This window comes from Eleutherodactylus coqui, chromosome 12 (genome assembly GCF_035609145.1).
Source record: "Eleutherodactylus coqui strain aEleCoq1 chromosome 12, aEleCoq1.hap1, whole genome shotgun sequence".
Lineage (NCBI taxonomy): Eukaryota > Metazoa > Chordata > Amphibia > Anura > Eleutherodactylidae > Eleutherodactylus > Eleutherodactylus coqui.
In genome coordinates, this window is record NC_089848.1 from 20,081,679 (window position 1) to 20,098,559 (window position 16,881).

A 16,881-nucleotide genomic window follows, 5' to 3' on the forward strand; every position below is an offset into this window, starting at 1 on the left:
ACGTAACTTTATGTCCTGTGACATTAAGGCTGGGTTCACACAGGGCGGATTTGCCGCGGAAATTTTGCCGCGGCACATCCGCCTGCGGCCGCTAATCTCGGTATTAGCCAGCCATGTGGACGAGATGTCCCAGGAATCTCGTCCACACGGGACGGCCAATCCGCTGCGGTAAGTCAGGCCGGAACCGCAGCCGCGGCTTCAGAAGTTGCAGCATGTCTATTTATCTTTTCTTTCCGCCGCGGCCGCGCTCTCCTCTATGGGAGCGCTGGCCGCAGCGGAAGAGCGAGCAGCCGGGCCGCTTCAAACCCGCGGCGGTTCTCCCGGTGGAAATCTCGCGGTTTTTGCTGCGGCCAAACCGCGGGATTTCCGTCGGGAATACGCCCCATGTGAACCCAGCCTAAGTGGTTAAAAGCGTTTTTATTGTAGAAAAATAGTAGCACATAAAAAAAACTATAAATTTGGTATTGCCATAATCATATTGACTGATACAATAAAGGTAACATTTCACTTATACTGTACGGTAAACCCTGTAAAAGGACTATGGCGAAACTTCAGTTTTTTTTCCCCAACCTCTCCAAAAAAATGTATAAAGGTTAAACAATATTTTATATGTACCGCAAGTGGTACTATTAGAGAATAATATTGATGCCATCACAAAAAACAAGGCCTCATACAATAAAATATAGATGCTATGGCTCCCGGAACATAACGATGTAGAAATGGAAACCACTACCTGGTCTGTAAGGTGCAAAATATTCTGGTCACTAAGGGGTTATTGAACAAAATGCTAAATAAATGCACAAAGGAGAAACCTAAATCGAATCAATATTTGGTCTGACCACCATTTGCCTTCAAAACAGTATCAATTCTTCTAGGTACACTTGCCCACAGTTTTTGAAGGAACTTGCCAGGGCTTTTATCTTTATTAGCATCATGGAGAACTAAGCACAGATCTTCTGTGGATGTCGGTTCGCTCAAATATTTCTCTCTTCATGTAATCCGAGACAGACTGAATGATGTTGAGATCTGGGCTCCGTGAGGCCATATCATCGCTTGCAGGACTCCTTGTTCTTCTTTACACTGCAGATACTTCTTAATGACATTGGCTCTATGTTTGCAGTTGTTGTCGTGTTGTAGAATAAATTTGGAGCCAAACAGATGCCTTCCTGATGGTATTACATGATGGATAAGTATCTGCCTGTATTTCTCAGCATTGAGGACTCCATTAATCCTGACCAAATCCCCAACTGCAGGAACTCATTATTGTACCGCTCTCCACCATGCTTCACTGTTGCCTGCAGACACTCATTATTGTACCGCACTCCACCATGCTTCACTGCTGCCGGCAGACAATCATTGTACAGCTCTCCACCATGTATTACTGCTGCCTGCAGACACTCATTATTGTACTGCTCTCCACCATGCTTCACTGCTGCCTGCAGACAATTATTATTGTACCACTCTCCATCATGCTTCACTGCTGCCTGCAGACACTCATTATTGTACTGCTCTCCACCATGCTTCACTGCTGCCTGCAGATACTCATTATTGTACCACTCTACACCATGCTTCACTGGTGCCTGCAGACAATCATTATTGTACTGCTCTCCACCATGCTTCACTGCTGCCTGCAGACACTCATTATTGCACTGCTCTCCACCATGTTTCACTGCTGCCTGCAGGCACTCATTATTGCACTGCTCTCCACCATGCTTCACTGCTTCCTGCAGATACTCATTATTGCACTGCTCTCCACAATGCTTCATTGCTGCCTGCAGACACTTATTATTGTACCGCTATCCACCATGCTTCACTGATGCCCACAGACAATCATTATTGTACCGCTCTCCACCATGCTTCACTGCTGCCTGCAGACAAACAATATTATAGCGCTCTCCACCATGCTTCACTGCTACCTGCAGACCCTCATTATTGTAATGTTACCCTCCATACTTCCCTGCTGCCTGCAGACACTCATTATTGCACTGCTCTCCGCCATGCTTCACTGCTGCCTGCAGACACTCATTATTGCACTGCTCTCCGCCATGCTTCACTGCTGCCTGCAGACACTCATTATTGCACTGTTCTCCACCATGTTTCACTGCTGCCTGCAGGCACTCATTATTGCACTGCTCTCCACCATGCTTCACTGCTTCCTGCAGACACTTATTATTGTACCGCTCTCCACCATGCTTCACTGATGCCCACAGACAATCATTATTGTACCGCTCTCCACCATGCTTCACTGCTGCCTGCAGACCAACAATATTATAGCGCTCTCCACCATGCTTCACTGCTGCCTGCAGACAAACAATATTATAGCGCTCTCCACCATGCTTCACTGCTACCTGCAGACCCTCATTATTGTAATGTTACCCTCCATACTTCCCTGCTGCCTGCAGACACTCATTATTGCACTGCTCTCCGCCATGCTTCACTGCTGCCTGCAGACACTCATTATTGCACTGCTCTCCACCATGCTTCACTGCTGCCTGCAGACACTCATTATTGTACTACTCTCCACCATGCTTCACTGCTGCCTGCAGATACTCATTATTGTACCACTCTACACCATGCTTCACTGGTGCCTGCAGACAATCATTATTGCACTGCTCTCCACCATGCTTCACTGCTGCCTGCAGACACTCATTATTGCACTGCTCTCCACCATGTTTCACTGCTGCCTGCAGGCTCTCATTATTGCACTGCTCTCCACCATGCTTCACTGCTTCCTGCAGATACTCATTATTGCACTGCTCTCCACAATGCTTCATTGCTGCCTGCAGACACTTATTATTGTACCGCTCTCCACCATGCTTCACTGATGCCCACAGACAATCATTATTGTACCGCTCTCCACCATGCTTCACTGCTGCCTGCAGACAAACATTATTATAGCGCTCTCCACCATGCTTCACTGCTACCTGCAGACCCTCATTATTTTAATGTTACCCCCCATACTTCCCTGCTGCCTGCAGACACTCATTATTGCACTGCTCTCCACCATGCTTCACTGCTGCCTGCAGACACTTCTTATTGTACCACTCTATACCATGCTTCACTGCTGCCTGCAGACAATCATTATTACACTGCTCTCCACCATGCTTCACTGTTGCCTGCAGATACTCATTATTGTACCACTCTACACCATGCTTCACTGCTGCCTGCAGACAATCATTATTACACTGCTCTCCACCATGCTTCACTGCTGCCTGCAGACACTTCTTATTGTACCACTCTACACCATGCTTCACTGCTGCCTGCAGACAATCATTATTACACTGCTCTCCACCATGTTTCACTGTTGCCTGCAGACACTCATTATTGTAGCACTCTACACCATGCTTCACTGCTGCCTGCAGACAATCATTATTACACTGCTCTCCACCATGCTTCACTGCTGACTGCAGACAATCATTATTGCACTGTTCTCCAACATGCTTCACTGCTGCCTGCAGGCATTAATTATTGCACTGCTCTCCACCATGCTTCACTGCTGCCTGCAGATACTCATTATTGCACTGCTCTCCACAATGCTTCATTGCTGCCTGCAGACACTTATTGTACCGCTCTCCACCATGCTTCACTGATGCCCGCAGACAATCATTATTGTACCACTCTCCACCATGCTTCACTGCTGCCTGCAGACAATCATTATTGTAGCGCTCTCCACCATCCTTCACTGCTACCTGCAGACCCTCATTATTGTAATGTTATCCTCCATACTTCCCTGCTGCCTGCAGACACCCATTATTGTACTGCTCTCCACCATGCTTCACTGCTGCCTGCAGACACTCATTATTGCACTGCTCTCCACCATGCTTCACTGCTGCCTGCAGACACTCATTATTGTACTGCTCTCCACCATGCTTCACTGCTGCCTGCAGACACTCATTATTGCACTGCTCTCCACCATACTTCACTGCTGCCTGCAGACACTCATTACTGTAGGGCTCTCCACCATGCTTCACTGCTGCCTGCACACACTGATTATTGTACCGCTCTCCACCATGCTTGACTGCTGCCTGCACACATTCATTATTGTACTGCTCTCCACATGCTTCACTGCTGCCTGCAGACACTCATTATTGTACTGCTCTACACCATGCTTCACTGCTGCCTGCAGACACTGATTATTGTACCGCTCTCCACCATGCTTGACTGCTGCCTGCACACATTCATTATTGTACCACTCTCAAGCCTTTTGGTGAACAAACTGCCTTCTGTTGTAGCCAAATCTTTGACTTTTGACTCATCAGCCTAGAGCTTTTGCTGCCATTTTTCTGCACCCCTGTTCTTATGCTTTCAGGGTATAGTTGAGTGGCTTGGCCTTATTCCTGCATCAAAGGTATGGCCCTGACTAGTCGATGGGTATGCCCGGGTCATACTGGCTTCTACCAGTTCTAAGTTGATGGCACTGCTGGACATCTTCCAATTTTGAAGGGAAGTATGATGTGTCTTTTATCTGCTACACTAAGTTTCCTTGGCTGACCACTGTATCTCCAGTCCACAACACTGCCTGATTCTTTGTGGTTCTTCAAAAGAGCTTGAACAACACATCTTGAAACTCCAGCCTGCTTTGAAATCTTTGCCTGGGAGAGATCTCGCTCATGCGGTATATCTACCTTGTGTCTTGTTGTTGTGCTCAGTCCTGCCATGCTGTATAACCTCTGACATGAAACTGTCTTCCACAACCTCACCTTTGTAGCAGAGGTTGGCTGTTCCATATTCAATTTTAAGCTTCCTACACAGCTGTTTCTTTTAATGACAGTATTTCAATTTACATATCAAAATAATGACCGTTTTCACCTGTTTGTTATAATTGGTGAATCATACACCTTAGTATAATCCGACAAAATCCCAAACTTTTGGCAAGTGTACCATGAAGAACTGATGCTGTTTTGAAGGTAAATGATAGTCACACCAAATATTGATATGATTTAGGTTTTCTTTTGTTCATTTACTTTGCATTTTGTTATAGTTGACAAAAAGCAACTATTTACACTTTTATTTTTGAAAGCATTCTTACTTTTCAGCATTTTTCCCACACCACTGTATGTAGAGTACATATAATATATGTATATCTATACTTCAGTACTAATCAAGTAATTTGTAAAACTTAGTGTCCATGAATAGCTTTTTGGTCAAAATCCTGTATTTTCCTTTTAATCCATTTCAAATTAAGCTTGAGAAGGAATGGCATTTGGCTGCTAGCTTGACACTTAAGCTTGTGGTCTTCATCTGCTACACAGTTCAGGTTATTAGTGTCAAGTCATTTCTACTCAGAAAAGTCAACAGCTGAAGGTGCATGAAGTCTAAATTACAATCATTTTGGGTTCTAGAGCTTAGATGAAAAAGAAGCTTTTACTTTCGACATCTAATGTAGTTTAACCCACTCAGTCTTTCAAGGACACTGGCATCAATGGTTCACTGTGACACGGAAATCATAAATGTAAGCTGCACTATGGAAACTGCATTCACAGATTCCATAATAGCTAAGACTAATTATATTTCCATTGTCCCCATTAAAAGAAATAATTGACATTTATGTATTAGGGTGCCTGTACACACTGCGGATGATATGTGTTAACTGCATGCACATCACTTCTAATTGCTGGGTTGCACTTGGACTTGCCAATAGAAATAATAATAAGTCCAGGTACAGCCCAGCAATTAGCGTTAACCCTTTCCAATCCACTGTCTGACGTCTAAAGACATTCTGATTGAAGTCTGTACAGCTCCGATATCAGAAGACGTCCGACAGGGTATTCTTACTGTATATTACTGGCCGCTCTGTTGTTGGAGGCCTCTCCAGCATGTCCAATACCACAGTACTGGCTCTAGCCAGCAGGTGGCGCTATTGTATAATGGCAGAAAGAGAAAAGCTCCTAGGAAACCCTGAATCCAAAATTGGATTGCAAAGGGTTAATCCGCATGCAGTTACCATGGATCATTCACAATGTGTACAGGTTTTGCCTGGCGGTTCTGGTAGTGTAGGAAAAAGGGTCAGCTTATTTTTGCCTGTTGTTGTTGTTAGCCATTTAGTCGTTCACGACCCTCGGTGACCCTAAAGGCTAGCCCCCTCATATTTTTGGTTTTGCACTGCTTCATTCAGTTGTGTAATATCCATGCCAGGATCAGCTATCGTGTCCTTTGTCGGCCGGGTCTTCTTTTACTACTGATCTGTCCAAACACTATAGATTTTTCTAGTGACTCTGCTTGCATTACATGGCCAAAGTATGTGAGCCTGAGCCCGGTCATCTTGTCCTCCAGTGATATATCGGGTCAAAATCTAAAGAGCACTAAACTTGTCCATATACTGTGCTTGGTTGCAGTATCACATCACTATCATGTGCCATCACTCTCTGTCAACCACAGATCTTCAGAAACTACTACTATGGTTAAACTATTGAATTTTTTTAAATTTCTCTATCGAAAGCTCCACTCCATCCTTTCTGGTTCCCTCCACCCCTTACTTCTTTCTCTTTACTGGTCAATACAAATGCAGATATAGCTTAAAGGGTTTTTATGGGCAAAAACTGTCAGTGCAGGGGGTACCGGATCTTGTTATATAGGACAGAAGTAGAAGTGACCTTGCTGTCTTCACACCTATTAAAATCAATGGGAGCTAAACGGCTATTACAGTTCTGCGTCCGACCCTGGTTTTAGAGACGGAAGTGCCGGAAGTGTAATAGTTGGCTTCAACTCCCAGTGATTTCAATGAGGGCAAGACCAGCTAGGGTACTTGTGCTCCTGTTCCCTCTGACACACGTCCAGTCCACTTCACCAAATGCAGCCTGAGCAATCAGCTCATCGCTGAGGATCCCGAGCAATAAGTGTCTGGTGATTAACCATACATGACCTATCCCAAGGATAGACCATCATTGCCCAAAAAACCTCTTTAATCACTTTTAGGATGTACATTATTTATACTGTTATATATGTAATAACACAAATGAGGACAAATATTTTAATTGTCTGTGTCACTTAAATGGATACCATGGAAAAAACATTTTCCAATGCAGCAAAAATACTCCCATAGTTTCAGCAAGGCACAATGTGTATAGGGTAGCCTGAGAGTCTTGTAGCTTTTTACATAAAAAGAGGACCGGGAGTCCGGGAATAGGAGAAACCATGGCAGCAACAATGAAAAGAAGAAGGACACAAGGTGCGTTAACTATATATTCTGCATATACGCAGATTTTTTATTCCTACTGTGAATCGGATGGTTGCTTTAAATTAGCGCAACCAAATTAGTTCACTTGAGGTCTTGCTATCCTGATAGAGGTACAGAAAGTTTGCCCTTTTTATAGGCAGCTTATCAGCTAGGAAATGTGTGCTTTAGAGCACACAGCCTATGTGTGTGCCTGGAAATACATTTCATAAAGCGATTTGGACATACTGACAGCTACAATTTATCAACATAAATTACTGTGCTTAGTTGAAGAGCTCTTGTCATCTGACGGTAGTGAACTTCTGAAATTGGCTACTGCCCTCTTCAGTGATTATCCCAGTTATTTTTTTTTTTACTTTTTTCTTTTTTTAAAGGTGGAGATGTTCATAGATAAAAGACACCTGGAGGAGACCTTTAGAAGGAAATGAACAGGTTCTTCTTAACTGCAGAAGCCGGCAAGACAAGCCGCGTGTCTCTAAAGTGTGCCGCATTTTGTAAAATGCCCTATTCCTGGAAAAGTAGCGGTAAGAGCAGAGTAAACCTTTTATCACTGATAAGATCCATAATTTGGCACCAAACCTTCTGACTGACAGGTGAGAAAAATCTAAGGCTCTTTAGTGATGTCGATCCACCTTACGAAATGTTGTCATGCAGTTCCTGAAAATTGTAGGTTTCAGCTGAAATACATTTTACAGGTTAAATATTTAATATTTAAAATGCGGAACAAATAGTTTAAAACACAAAGCCTTGAGCCTAAGTTTACATGGGTGCACGGAGCCAGTGCAGCCTCCTAGTATGAAACCATACGGCCTCTGCATGCTGGGAACAGTCAGGCTGACATATGCTTCAAGGGGGAACGTACAGCATCCAATGGAATTTTCCCTCTATTAAATTCATACTGGTGGTATCAGAGGCCAGTGAGTGGCAAAAGTATGTGAACCTTTGCTTTCGGTATCTGGCGTGACCTCTTGTGCCGCAATAACTGCATCTAAACGTTTCCAGTAATTGTTGACTAGTCCTGCACATCCCTTTAGAAGAATTTTAGCCTATTCCTCCATACACAACAGCTTCAACGATGTTATGTTGGTGGGTTTCCTCCTGTGAACTTCTCGCTTCAGGTCCTTCCGCAACATTTCTATAGGATTAAAGTCAGGATTTTGACTTAGCCATTCCAAAACTTTAACTTACTTCTTCTTTAACCATTCTCTTGCAGAACAGCTTGTGTGATTTGGTCGTTGTCTGACTGCATGACCTGTGTTCTCTTAAGATTCCGCTCATGGACAGATGTCCTGACATTTTCCTTAAGAATTAGCTGAAATAATCCTGAATTCATTGTCTATCAATGATGGCAACTGTCCTGGCCCAGATGCAGTAAAACAAGCCCACACCACAATATAATCATCACTGCGGTGTTTCACAGATGGTATGCGGCTTTTATGCTATAATGTGGCGTTTTTCTTTCTCCAAACATAATGCTTCTCATTTAAGCTAAAAAGCTCTACTTTGGTCTCATCCATCCACAAAGCATTGTTCCAATAGCCTTCTGTCCTGTCCCGGTGATCTTTAGCAAACGGCAGACTGGATGCAATGTTCTTTCTGTAGAGCAGCAGCTTTCGCCTTACAATGCTGCCATGCACACCTTTGTTTTTCAGTGTCTTCCTGATGGTAACCTGATGAATAGAGATGAGCGAACGTACTCAGTAAGGCCGATTTCGCAATCGAGCACCGCGATTTTCGAGTACTTCACTACTCGGGTGAAAAGTACTCGGGGGCGCTGTGGGTGAGTGGGGGGTTGCAGAGGGGAGTGGGGGGGAGAGGGAGAGAGAGAGAACTCCCACCTGTTCCGCGCTGCTACCCCTCGCTCCACCACGCCACGCCCCGCCCCCCGGCGACCCCCGAATCTTTTCACCCGAGTAGTGAAGTACTCGAAAATCGCGGTGTTCGATTGCGAAATCGGCCTTACCGAGTACGTTCGCTCATCTCTACTAATGAACATTACCATTAGCTAATGTGAGAAAGGCCTTTAGTTGCTTAGAGGTTTCCTTGGGTTTCTTGCAGACAATTATACTCCATACTCTGAGTGTGATCTTTGTTGGTTGACCACTTTCATTCGATTCGGCCAACTCCTTCTAGGTGCTTGATTATTTTTTTTTTACAATAAGTGTAATACAAGTCTGCACCCATAAGTGCATTACATGCATCAGTGAGTTAGTCCAATACATCATGTGTCTACATTTAGGAGTTCATTACCTGCATCAATGTGAATAGGTCCAATGGATCACGTGTCTGCATCTACGAATTACCTACATCTATGTGAATAGGTCATGTTCCTAAATTTATGAGGCAATGCACTCTGTAGATGCAAATACATATTATATTGGACCTACTCACCTTGATATAGGTAATGCACTCAGAGATGCAGCCATGAGATGTTTAATTGGTATGACTTTTTGATGTGGCTGTGATTTGTGTGTATGCCGTCGGGTCCCTACGCTCCTCTGCTTGTGGGGTGCTTCTATTTGATTTCCATTTCTGGTAGGTATCCGTGGTATGACCTCATGCCTGTTATGTTAAGGTCATGTGAGAGATCATAGCAATATGTTGATCTATCAATTCCATACAACCACAGGCTGTTTCTGTGATTGGTTGGTGTGAATTTAAGTAATGAGCATTATATAGTCGCATCATCGCCAGACAAAGGCGGCTGTGTGCAAAAACGTGCTTTGGGCGTCCCGGATTCTCTCCCTGCATGAGTTAAGTACTTTCACTATATTTTTTGTACAAACACTTTAGTACTGTTTTTAGGGTCATCATCTCATGTTGGTATCTCCTCTGCACTAGCACTTTTTCATCACTTGGGGTGAGATATGTATTTAATGATTTCTGTCATGACATGCGCTTATGGGATCATGCATTTGTTACGATCTCTGGGATTTGTTTCATCATGGCTTTATCCTTTTTACTAGTTTACAATAAATATATTTTTATTCATATTTTGGCATAATACACATTTTTCTACTTGGTGTTTATTTAGGAGAATATAGAAGGTAATGATATTTACATTGTCCTCCCAACATGCAGAGACGGTACTGGCCCTAGCTAATCATATGAAGCTGTACCAATGCATCATGGGTTTGGTAGCACAGCTTACAGCAAAACGGTGCCTGATAAGTATTAGCCAGGAGGCTACATGGAAGTGAGTGCAATATACATCGGAGATGTTCAGAGTGACACACAACCTGGTAAGGGGTGCAGCTTCCAGCCATTGAAATAGACAATTCTATTGTTAGTTCCATATGTTCCATTTCCTTGTGCAAATGTATAGGAAAATAGAACATGCTGTGTGTTTTTTTGCGTGACGGAATTGCACACGCAAAATACATGCTTGTGAACAAACCAATTGAAATCAATGGGTTCTATTCACTGTGTGCTTGATGTGCAAATATGCATGGCTTTAGAGCGCCTGTTTATGGCATAGCTATATAAGGTATAAGTGGACCGACCGTATATACTCTACGAGGAACTACGGTTGGGACACAGTAGTTCTAGGAGCACTTATACGAGCTCTGACTGCTTGTATCTTACAACTGTCTGTTGTGTCAGATTACTTTTGACTACGGATTTCTCCTGCTACTTTGAGCGCATTCACTTACATATTGCCAACATAAGTTGCATTCCCAAATGGCGCTTATATGGCATTTCTATGGCATTATTTGATGTGCATGTTAATTGTACAACATAAATCCTGTTGAGAACCCATGCTTTTTTAGGGGTCGGTCAGACAAGTGTGTTTTTTGCGTGCCTATGTGCGTGAAGAAAATATGCTCCTCGCATGAGTGGAAAACGCGTGAACGGGCAAAGTTTCATATGCGCAGTGTATTAAACTTTGCCCGTTCACTGGAGCATCGGTCCCCTCATCACTGAACTCCCCGTGGGGATGAAAGAATCCCCTGCCACAGCTGTCACCAATAATTGAATGGCTGTGATTGGTCCCTGCACTCAGCCAATCAGAGGCAGAGCTTCCAGGAGGCGGGGATATTTAAATCCCTGGCCAGAAGAAATTATTCAGAAAAGTGTCGGGGAGAGGACACGCCGGAGCCCCGACAGCACCGGAGAGATAACATTTATTTTTTTTCCTTATTCTCAGGGAAGGGCTATTCCTTATTTTTCAAGCTCTTCTCCGAAAATCCCTGTAGGAGTAGCCCTTATCCCATTGCTTACAATGTGACCGGCAGCAGCACCAGCCCCATTGAAAGCAATGGGATAGCATCACGGTCCTCTGCCCCAGCAGTGGCAGGGGATTCTCTTATCCCCACGGTAGTCCCATCATCACTGAACACTGTGAAATGCAGCAGTTTTGTGATGCGTTTTTTAGTCCATTGGCTCCTACAGGTGAAGCACATTAAAATCATGTACTCTACCTGTAAAAGTTGGTCAAACTGAAAACCATACTGCAAAACTGCAGCATTTTGCAGTAAAAATACATGTAGTTCTCAGCATCATGCACCATTTTTGACGTATGATTAACATGCACATCAGTAATGCCATAGAAACGCCAGACAAGCACCATATGGGAACATAGTCCAATGGCAAAATTGTGTATAATAGTTTTATTAAGAGTTTTAAAGTTAATGAATTTTTCTCGCCGTTATTTATATCTTCATGCTAAATATTCCTTGGGGTTCTCCAATGATGAGATGAAAGATTTGGTAACGGTATCCTACTTGTTTGGGACTGTTAATACTGTGTCATAGTATTTCAGTGTCCACACCACTAGATATATTGCTATGGCACCATTTTCCTTCCTCGGACCAAACTATAAGTAAACAATGATCTTCCTTAATGTCGAGGCGTCTACTGTATTATTGCCTATAATAGCCATTTTGAAATAAATCTGCATGGGAAAAAGTCATTAAAAAGGCTGATGGAAAGGTTGAAGAGAAATTAAAAGAGAATTGATGAGGGCCTGCTGGTGATTATCATTTCAGCTGTTAGCAACTGGCTTACGAAACACTAATTGCTAATGGGAAAGGAGAGGAAACCTGGAGTCATTATTATTAAATGACTGAGGTGCCCAGAAAAAGAACTTTTAATTAATAACAGTAATTTGTATTTAAAGAGTAGCGCTTATTTCCAAAGATCATCTTTTGATTGCATGCACAAAGGTACCTACCCCAGAGTGGGATCCTGGCAGAACATTCCGGTAACACACTGTTATTTATCTTGTTACATAACAGTAAATAATGAAGTGAAGCTGTAAATAAGTCTCTTCCTAGAGATGAGCGAGCATACTCGGTAAGGCGATATACTCGAGGGAGCATCGCCTTTTTCGAGTACCTGCTTGCTCTTCCTTGAAGATTCGGGGGGGCCGCGGGCGTCGGCGGCGCGGGGCAACGAGGGGGAGCTGGGAGGAGAGTGAGAGAGATCCCTCTCTCTCCCAATCAGCTCTGCAACCCCCCCGCTCACCCCCGAATCTTCAGGGAAGAGCCAACAGGTACTCGAAAAAGGCGATGCTCTCCCGAGTATATGGCCTTACCGAGTATGCTCACTCATCTCTAGCTCTTCCACATCTGAGCTCAAGGGTCCCGTTTTCCTGCTCCGTTAGGCTTTATTCACACGAGCGTATATCGAATGCCGTTATCACGGCTGGCCGATGTACGCTACCATCTGATGTATTGGATTCCAATAAAAAGCCCCCGGCCGGCCAAGATAGCGCATTTTGGCCAGGTGCTTTTACACCGGCCAGGAAAGATAGTTCTGGAACTATCTTCCTGGCAAGGACACGTTGGCCGCTGCATAGACTCCTATGGGAGCCAATTAAAAACGTGGACGGAGAAGGGAGGTTCTGCTAAACTCCCTCTCTCTTCTCTCCGCCCCTTGCCATCTGTTTGCAATGGGAGGGGTGAGATGGGAGCGGAACTAGTTGCTAAGCTCCTGCCCTGTCCCACTCCCTCCAATTGCTGGCAGCCGACAAGGGGTGAAGAGGGGGCGGGAGCTTAGTACACATGCTCCCGCCTCCTCCCCTTGCCAAATGTTGGCAGAAAGGCAGTTTAGCAGAGCTAAACTGTCTCCCCCTACCCAATGGTATCTCGGGCTCAGCTTATATGCGTCGGGCCTGGGCCATCCGAATGGGTACAGAAACGGCAGATTTGTGCGCCCGTTTAAGTGTTTTTACTGCGCCGGCGCTTATGTGGAAGAGCCCTTAGGGAGGAGAAAGGGGGTATCGCTTGGCTGAAAGAGACTGTACAGCACTGAATGGACCCCGTTGACTATAATGGGGTCTATTTGATTTCCACTTAACCGGATCTGCAACAGAGGTTCCAGCGCAAATGTGAAAGCAGTCTATCAGTAGTTATGTGCAACTATATAGAATTGTTAGTGCAACCATCAGGCCAGGAACAAGAACCTCCAACATCATTCTCAAAGGCTTGTCTTACTACGGCGGTGCCAGTAAACAAGCATTAGCTGGCATCACTAAAGGTGCTTATAGACAGAACGATGATCGTGAATAAAAATTGTTCAAACAAGCAAAATTGAACAATTATCGTTCAGTCAAAACGCGAGCCAACAACTGGACGACTGTGTCATTCACATTATACAGTATATACAAACTAGGGTTGGGTTGTTCACTTGTTCTGTTTAAACAGCGCCTGTTTTGGCTTTCACATTTGCTAATGGGAAAGACTGAACGATATTGAACAATTCGCGTTGAACGAGCCAACGTTGAATCTACCTATCTAGACAGGCTGCATGAGAGCGAACGACCTGGTGATGGCGTCATTCGCTCGTTCGGTTGTGAAAAAGAGAACTGGCTCGTCTAAAAGGAGCCTTAAACTTGCGATTTATTGCTAATTTCTGAGCTGCACCTGGACCTGCAAATTGAAAGATCAGAAAGTCCAGGTGTAACCCGTGAGTATTAGTGATGACGACGAGCACCCTTAGTCACCGCAGGCCTACGGTTCATTGACACAATCATTAACAGTCTATATGGCATATTTATAGTTTACGAAATTGGAGCAACAGGAGGAGGGCGCTCAAGCGCTCATTAGATGCTTTCCCTTCTTTATAACTTTAGCAAAGACGATTATTCGTGTCTTTGGTGGTTTACAATTAATATGATTATTTATAGATTAAATGAGAGCTCTATATACACTAAAGAGTCAAATACATGAGCCATTTTATTCCCTCATTGCGGTGTGGGAAAAAATTGCTGCATATTGTATCTTTTCGCATTCCTTCCATGCAATGTGAGGGCTCTCATTGAAAACAATGGGAAACACTTGCCGATCCTCCAAAAAAAAGTGGAGAATTGCCACTTCACTAAAATGATGGGAAGTATTTTTGCCATAAAATGACTTGAATAACCGTGAAAACGCACATTGGCTCTGTACGGATGGTGCATGATTTCTATCTTCTATCCTCAGCCGAAAGTCAAAACACATGAAATGACTCTTCCCGTGATTGTGCCTCTGCATACGGTGTGCGACGAAAAAGAGGCAAAATACAGCAATACTACATTATGAGCAATGTGAGAAGGTTTGTCTATAAACCGACTGGTGCGGTGTATGTTTTAGGGCAGGATAATGCTGGGTTTTAGATCAGCATATTTTCATCTCAACTTTCTACGTCTGAGGGCTCTTTCCCATGAGCGTATATCAGCCGCTGTTTTCACGGCTGGCCGATATATGCTACGATCTGATGCATTGAATTCCAATGCATCATTTTACATGGCTGTATTCTGGGGGCGTAAAATCGCCTGGTTGGGCAATATAGCGCCGGGCACTTTTACGCTGGGACTATCTTTCCAGCTGGAATACATCGGCCTGTGCATGGGCTATTATGGGAGCTAATGACAGTGGCCAGAGAAGAGGTGGGAGGGAGTTTAGCAGCGTGACTTCTGAACTCCCTCTTCTCTCCTCCCCTCCGGCTCTTTGCAATGGGAGGGGGTTGGGCGGGGAGGAGCTAAGCTCTGCCCCCTCCCATTGTTGGCTGCGGACAAGGGGCGGGGAGGGGGCGATTGCTTAGCTCTGCCCTGTCCCGCCCACTCCGATTGCAAACAGACGGAGGGGAGGAGAGAGAAGGTGAGTTGGCTAGGAGGAGAGAAGGGGAGATTTTAAAAAAAATCATACATGGCATCTACTCTTCGTTCTGCCCCTTTTATTATGTACTTCTGTCCTGTTAGGCCCCACAATAGGCATAATACAGTGAATTCTGGAGTGAGTGTTCCTATCAGACTCATAGTAACTTAGTATGCTAGCTGAAAAAAGACAACCGTCCATCTAGTTCAGCCTGTTTTCACCCCCCCCCCCCCCTCCTTGTTGAGCCAGACGAAGGCAAAAAAAACACCAATGAGGCAGAAGCCAATTTACCCCATTTGGGGGGGAAATCCTTTCCAACTCCATAGTGGCAGTAAAGATACTCCCTGTATTAACATTTGAAAGTTCCTACATGACTCCAAGACCGGCAGTTGGAAAATCCCCGGATCAACAACTCTTCTGGTTATTTAATGTCTATATCCTGTAATATCATAGCGCTCTAGAAAGACATCTAGTCCCCTCTTAAACTCCTTGATTTTGCTATCACCACGTCCTCAGGCAGAGAGTTCCACAGTCTCACTGCTCTTACAGTAAAGAACCCCCTTCTGTGTTGCTGATGAAACCTTCTTTCAGCTAACCATAGAGGATGCCCCCTTTTACCGTCACAGTCCTGGGTATTTGGTCACCCCTTAACTGTCTTTCTTCTAGCCTTTCCGGGTATTCCAGTCTTCCCATTCCATTTATTAGTTTAATTGCCCTTCTTTGAACCCCCTCAAGCGCTGCAACATCCTTCCTGAGCACCGGTGTCCAGAACTATACACAGTATTCCATGTGGGGCCTGACAAGTGTCTTATATAGTGGAAGAATAATGTTCTCGTCCCTCACCCCTGTGCCTCTTTTAATGCAACCCAAAACTTTATTTTCCTCTGCAGCAGCTGACTGGCATTGATTCATCCAGTTAAGTCTACAGTCAACTGGTACCCGCAGGTCTTTTTCCATATCACTTTTCCCTAGCAGTACCCCAGTTAGTGTATATTGGTGACATCCGTTTCTCCTGCCCATGTGCAGAACCTTACATTTATCAACATTGAACTCCATTTGCCATTTTTCTGCCCGAGCCCCTAACTTATCTAGGTCCTTTTGTAGCTGCACATTGTCCTCCGTTGTATTAATTGTCTTGTATAATTTTGTATCATCTGCAAATATTGATATTTTACTGTGCAGCCCCTCTATCAGGTCGCTGATAAATATATTGAACAGTACTGAGCCTTGTGGCACCCCACTAGCGACAGTGGCCCAATCAGAGTAGGAACCATTTATTATCACCCTCTGTTTTTTTTCTTTACCCAAATACACACGTTTTCACCCAATCCGAGCTGTCTCATTTTATATATCAACCTATTATGCCTATTATGGCACGGTGTCAAATGCTTTAGAAAAATCCAGATATACGAGATCAATAGACTCTCCCGGGTCCAGCTTAGAGCTTACTTCATCGTAGAAGCTGATCAGATTGGTCTGACATGATTGACCCCTCATGAACCCATGCTGGTGAGGAGTTATACTGTTGTTATCCTTGAGGTATTCCAGGATGGTATCTCTCAGGAAATCTCATGACTCTAAGTGAGGCTGCTTTTGGAGGTGAGGCTTAGATAATGAAGTGGCGGTAGA

At 44.3% G+C, this 16,881-nt stretch overlaps 1 protein-coding gene and 1 long non-coding RNA gene across 5 annotated transcripts in view; one reads left to right on the forward strand and one right to left on the reverse strand.

The window, feature by feature from the left end:
• The window catches only part of TPK1 (thiamin pyrophosphokinase 1), a 585,523-nt gene that overhangs the window by 52,503 nt on the left and 516,139 nt on the right, over positions 1–16,881 (reverse strand). The gene's annotated exons all lie outside the window — the stretch shown is intronic.
• LOC136587011 (uncharacterized) overlaps positions 1–16,881 on the forward strand; it is a 162,939-nt gene that overhangs the window by 16,818 nt on the left and 129,240 nt on the right. For both annotated transcript variants that reach the window (XR_010787406.1, XR_010787407.1), the window contains exon 2: positions 7,549–7,698. This is a non-coding gene — a long non-coding RNA (uncharacterized lncRNA). The remainder of the gene's footprint in view (positions 1–7,548; positions 7,699–16,881) is intronic.